This window comes from Rhinolophus ferrumequinum, chromosome X (genome assembly GCF_004115265.2).
Source record: "Rhinolophus ferrumequinum isolate MPI-CBG mRhiFer1 chromosome X, mRhiFer1_v1.p, whole genome shotgun sequence".
In the NCBI taxonomy this organism is placed as follows: domain Eukaryota; kingdom Metazoa; phylum Chordata; class Mammalia; order Chiroptera; family Rhinolophidae; genus Rhinolophus; species Rhinolophus ferrumequinum.
The window spans coordinates 2014522-2020351 of NC_046284.1; the positions used below are offsets into that span (position 1 = coordinate 2014522).

General features: G+C 45.2%; 1 pseudogene; it reads right to left on the minus strand.

Annotated features, from left to right (window-relative positions):
* Nucleotides 1-2576: 2576 nt before the first annotated feature.
* On the minus strand, nt 2577-3909 carry LOC117028183 (actin, cytoplasmic 2-like; annotated as a pseudogene).
* Between the last annotated feature and the right edge of the window lie 1921 nt (nt 3910-5830).

Genomic DNA, 5830 nt, shown 5'->3' on the forward strand with positions numbered 1-5830 from the left:
TCTCTTTCTATCATCATATCTTGGATCCCCTTTACCCTCATCTACCACCCCCTCCCCACCCAGTCAGATTCTTGAAGGCCATGATTCCAGGGCCTGCAATTGAAGAGCAAGAAGTGTGTGGATGAGTGTGTTATAATATGTGAGGGAGAGAGTGTCTGTGATTTGGTTCAAGGAATCACACCTCAGCTACTCATTCACGTGGTTGTACCCTAGATCTTGCCAGAATGTACACCTCAGAAATCATTAATTCAAACATCAAGTTCTCTGTCCACAAGTCCCCAAGCTTCCCCAGCTCCCTTGCTCCAGTATCCCCACTGCAACCATTCTTTGACCTCCGGAGTACGTCAATTCATTCTCTCCCCCGACATACACTTTCTTTTTTAGCAGTTTCCTCCAACCTTTGCTTGCTCCCTTTCCCACTTAATTCCTGAATATATTACCATTATCTCTCTTGCAAATACCCTCAGCTTTCCAGGCAATAGTCCCAGAGAACTATGCCCCTCCACCCCACCCGGAGGAATCCAAACATCTCCATATTGTCACGTGATTGCTGGAGGCAATCAGACAACTTTCACTAGGCCCTCCATTGTGCTGGGAATCCTTTTTTTCTCAGATTCCCCTGCTCTCTGAAACAACTGTTTCTTACCTAGCCACATTCTGCCAATCTCTCCCTCCTACTCTGCTGTTGACTTTGCCTCACATTTTGTTGCGAAAACACATGCCCATCAGATAAAAACACCCTCATCTTCCTGTGGATTTTTAAAAATGAAAATAGCCTCTCTTTTTCTCCCCTAATCATAAAAATGTGTTCATTGTAGGAAATTGAAAAACTGAAAAATATAAAGACAAAAGGAAAGATTCTCCCAAATCCCACTACTCAAAGATAAACATTGATAACACTTTGGTAAATGCTCTTCCGGACAATGTTGTTCAAATGTGCATACATTTGACTTAATTATAAACCTCCTGAGTAAACTTGTTTCCTTTCTTTTTTTTTTTTCAATTTACATGTTAGTGGGATTAGTTGGTCCCTGTGGCCACTTCCGTCTCTCCCCCGATTCATACCCAGGTGGAAACCATTCCAAGAATTTTTTTAGCCACTCAAATTACATCTTTTTTAAGCAGTTGCTAACTTTTCTCTTTTTGAAACTCAACGGTAGGATATAGGTATTTGCCAGTGTTTTTAAAGGCTATATAACTATTCCACTCTGTGGTGCTAATACATCCTAACTGTATAACGAGTCCACATTTAACTAGGTGAACATTAAGTGGTTTACAATGCTTCAGTAAACGTTTTTGTTAATCTACCTTTGCAAAATTTTCCAATTTCTTCTTTAGGAAAACTAGAAAAGGAATTGTTGGGTAACAAGGTACACGCATTTAGGATTTTTTTTTTTTTTTTACTGCAGCACTTTATTTTCCTCACAATGATGTGTTTGCTGGGGCCTAATGTTCTCACATGACAGTGGAAAATAAAAATTTGTTGTCATCTCTTCAAGAATTGAGAATTGGGACCGGCCCGGTGGCTCAGCCGGTTAGAGCTCCATGCTCCTAACTCCGAAGGCTGCCGGTTCGATTCCCACATGGGCCAGTGGGCTCTCAACCACAAGGTTGCCAGTTCGATTCCTCGACTCCCTCAAGGAATGGTGGGCTCCACCCCCTGCAACTAAGATTGAACACGGCACCTTGAACTGAGCTGCCGCTGAGCTCCCGGATGGCTCAGTTGGTTGGAGTGCTTCCTCTCAACCACAAGGTTGCCGGTTCAACTCCCGCAAGGGATGGTGGGCTGTGCCCCCTGCAACTAGCAACGGCAACTGGACCTGGAGCTGAGCTGCGCCCGACACAACTAAGACTGAAAGGACAACAACTTGAAGCTGAACGGCACCCTACACAACTAAGATTGAAAGGACAACAACTTGACTTGGAAAACAGGCCTGGAAGTACACACTGTTCCCCAATAAAGTCCTGTTCCCCTTCCCCAGTAAAATCTTTAAAAAACAAAAAAAATAATTGAGAATTGCATACAAAAAACCTTACGTAACAAGGATGAATAAATTTACAGGTGTAAATGCAAACCCTTTTCCAACTCAAGGGAAGTAACAACCCACCTGTTCTGGCAGGAAAACATCAGCTAAGAAAGGAAAAGGGGTCCTAATGCTCGGACCTTCCTAACCCCGTCAGACTGGCAGGACAGAAATGACAACTGCTTCAGGACTCTTGCCAGCCCCTGGAGAAATCCTGGAATAGGCGTCTCTGCACATTAATACCCTGCACAGATCCAGAAACGCATGGTCTCGCAGATCACCAAGCCACTGGGCTTCTCTCGCATAAGTATTTTCTCGCTTCAGCCAGCAAGTGACTGAGCCGCGTGCACTAGGGGTTTAAATTAAAGATATGTACAGGGTATTAAACATGTACCAAGGGAACAGTTAACTTAAATACAGGGACAAAATCAGCAACCAGGTCTACAGTCCAGTGCTGACATTAGATACAAGCTTCAAGGACAATTTCTTTTCGAAGGCTTATGCCAGTTTCATGAGGCTAGCCCCTCTGCCAGGGCAAACAGACTTCGGGCAACTCCATCAGCAGACGCTGCGCATGCGCTCGCAGTCCGCCTAGAAGCACTTGCGGTGCACGATGGAGGGGCCCGACTCGTCGTACTCCTGCTTGCTGATCCACATCTGCTGGAACGTGGACAGCGAGGCCAGGATGGAGCCGCCGATCCACACCGAGTACTTGCGCTCTGGCGGGGCAATGATCTGGGGAGACAAGAGCGTGGCTTTAGCTCGTGGCACTGCCTTCCCAACAAGGCCCCCCAGCCCAAGCCACAGCTACACTTGACTCACCTTGATCTTCATGGTGCTGGGGGCCAGGGCCGTGATCTCCTTCTGCATCCTGTCGGCGATGCCGGGGTACATGGTGGTCCCACCAGACAGGACCGTGTTGGTGTACAGATCCTTCCGGATGTCGACGTCATACTTCATGATGGAGTTGAATGTGGTCTCCTGGATGCCACAGGACTCCATACCTAAGAGACAAAGCTCTCCCTTAGCACTCGTGCCTCCCTTTCAAGGTGAAGGGCAGACAGTGCAGGCCTCTCAGCAGCCACAAGTGGGGCTCCTGACACCTACCCAGGAAGGAGGGCTGGAAGAGCGCCTCTGGACACCGGAACCGCTCGTTGCCTATGGTGATCACCTGCCCGTCCGGCAGCTGGTAGCTCTTCTCCAAGGAGGACGACGACGCAGCGGTGGCCATCTCCTGCTCAAAGGCCCGGGCTACATAGCAGGGCGATTTCCTGCCCTGCTGTGGTGGGGAAGCTGTAGCCATGCTCTGTGATCTTCATGAGGAAGTCGGTCAGATCCCGGGCAGCCAGGTCCAGATGCAGGGTGGTGTAGGGGAGAGCATACGCCTCGTAGATGGGCACAGTGTGGGTGAGCCTGTCCCCAGAGTCCATAACAACACCAGTGGTGCGGCCAGAGGTGTACAGGGACAGCACGGCCTGGATGGACACGTACATGGCTGGGGTCTCGAACATGGTCTGAGTCATCTTATCCCTGTTGGCCTTGAGGTTCAGGGGGCTTCGGCCAGCAGCACAGGGTGCTCCTCTAGGGCCACACGCAGCTCATTGTAGAAAGTGTGGTGCCAGATCTTCTCCATGTCGTCCCAGTTGGTGACAGTGCCATGCTGGATGGGGTACCTGAGGGTCAGGATGGAGCGCTTGCCTGGGCCTCATTGGCCCCCGTAGCTGTTCTTCTGCCCCATGCCCACCATGATGCCCGGGTGTCAGGGGCTCCTGATGATGGACCAGAACATCGCCTGTGGGGAGACATCCCCAGCAAAGCCAGCTTTGCACATGCCAGAGCCATTGTCAATGATGAGCGCAGCAATTTCTTCTTCCATTGTGAGCGGTGAGAGGACTTGGGATGGGAGCCAGCTGCAGCCAGCTAGCGAGCGAGCCACTCATTGAAGATTTTGGGATGCATTGCCAACCTGCCGCCCAGAAAAGTTGCAATAGTTTGCACTCCTACCAGTAGCACATAAGAGTGCCTGTTTTGTGTCTCTTGCCAATTTGAGGTTGTGTTAATCTTTTTAACCTTTGCCAATCTGATAAATGAAAAAAAATTACCTTGATTTAATTTGCATTTCTTTGATAACTGGTGAGGTTGAATATCTTTTCATGTGTTTATTGGCTATTTATATTTCTTCTTGTGTAAATTGTCTGATCATGTCCTTTGCAGATTTATTTGCTAGAGTGTTGCCTTTTTCTTTTGAAGAGCTCTTTTTATGTTAGATACGTTAACGGTTTATCCATTACATATGTTGAAAAGTCCTTTTTCTAGTCTATGGTTTGTCTTTCAACCTTGCTTATAGTGCTATTCAGAAGATTTAAAATTTTATGTTGCAAAACATCACTATTTTTCCTTTTTATTCTGGTTTTCAGGTCATGTTTAGATTTTGCCATTGTGTTTATAAAATATTCACCCACATTTTCTTTCAGAAATTTAAGATTAATACATCTTTTTTTTGGTATGTGAAGTCAGGCAGGGATCTTGTTTTATTTTTTTAAATGGCTACCAGTTGTTTCAATCCTTTTTTCCTGAATAACTCTTTCCCCCACGGATCCAAATCATTTCTGTATATATTTGGGTCTGTTTCTGGACTCTATTTTGTTCCATTTGTCTGCACTATTATCATATAATTTTATTTATGGTAGTTTTAATATCTGGTAGAGCAAGCCCCTCTCCCTTACTGCATTATTACTTTCGTTTTTAGAATTTTCTTGACTATAATTGCATATTTATTCTGAAAGTGTTCTTCTTCTTTTAACAAGGTTTAATGCTACCTTATTAACTAATTTGCATTCTTGGTTGCTTTCTCCCCTTTAATCCATTCTATTAATGAGAGTCTTAATAAGCTCTTATTAGTGTCCAAGCTGTTCACCTGCCTTAAGTACTATCTATTTCACCATTTCTGCATCAGTTTGTTAAAGGGTAGGAGCAGAAAAATTGTAGTTTATGCTAGGGTAAGGAAGGATAACTCCAGCATGCCGAATGCCACTTAACGACATTTATTACACTCACTCTTGCATGTCCTCCTCAATAGGCACCTGCTTCTTTTATCATCTTTCCTCTTCTCTTTCTTTTACTTCTTTTTTCGGTCTCTTTTAATTCTCACTTACTTGTAACATCTAAGGAGGCCATTTGGTTGGGGAAAAAAAAAGCATTGGAGATAGCCACACAACATAAGGGTTTTCACTATTTCTGCATATTTTCCTTTATTCACTGGCTCTTTCAGTGTAGCACTGTCAGCTTCGTACTCCTCACTTTGGAGTCATATTTACAATCAGTATTAATCAGTAGAGTCATTTAATTCCTGTGTGCCTAATATAATCTTGGATAATATAACATGCATTCTACTACAGACATTATTCACTACGAGCTCTCAGATGCATGTGAAAGGGCCACTCTAGACTTGAGAACTGAGGTCTAATTATTGCCCTGTTTGTTCATGTGTTCAGCCATGAACAAAGAAGTCATGGTAGAGCTAGGGGCCTGGGTGGGATGATGCAAGTTGGGAGCCCTGGGTTTGCCAACCAGGAAATGGGGAATGATAATGGGAACTAACATTTATTAAGTATCAATATATGCCAGCCACTGTTCTAGATGCTTTATGTACATTATTCCATTGAACTAGAAGCCTAGAACTACTTTTACTCCCATTTCACAGATGAGGAAATTGAGGCGCTGAGATTTTAAGTAGCTAGCACTGGGTCACACAGCGTATGGTGCATGAGGACTCAGTCAACTGTGGGGTACTCTACTGCCCTTTC